General features: G+C 55.1%; 1 protein-coding gene across 1 annotated transcript in view; it reads left to right on the top strand.

Annotated features, from left to right (window-relative positions):
* Positions 1-285, top strand: part of NGA_0426400 (peroxisomal membrane protein pmp47b) — a gene marked incomplete at its 5' end in the record, with an annotated part of 8,789 nt that overhangs the window by 8,203 nt on the left and 301 nt on the right. The window lies entirely within an intron of this gene.

Below are 285 nucleotides of genomic sequence, written 5' to 3' on the forward strand. Positions count from 1 at the left end.
AACGAACGTGCTTATCTTAACATAGTGCTTATCATAACATAGTCCTCATCTCGGGAAGGCGCCTTTTTCCTCTCCTGATTCTTTTGCACGATTCATTGGTCTCTCCGTCCACGCTTTCCTTCCTTTCGCCCTCTTTTCTTACCACTATGGCCGCTGCCCGCCCTCCGGGCCATACGAGGCATGTCCAGGAAGGATTCATCGAGGGCGATGCTCTTTCTATCCCAGGCGAAGGGGTCTTCGGCCGAGACGGGGAACAGGACCTGGAGTGAGGAGTTGGGGGGGGGG

Source organism: Nannochloropsis gaditana (genome assembly GCF_000240725.1).
Source record: "Nannochloropsis gaditana CCMP526 unplaced genomic scaffold scaffold672, whole genome shotgun sequence".
NCBI lineage: Eukaryota > Eustigmatophyceae > Eustigmatales > Monodopsidaceae > Microchloropsis > Microchloropsis gaditana.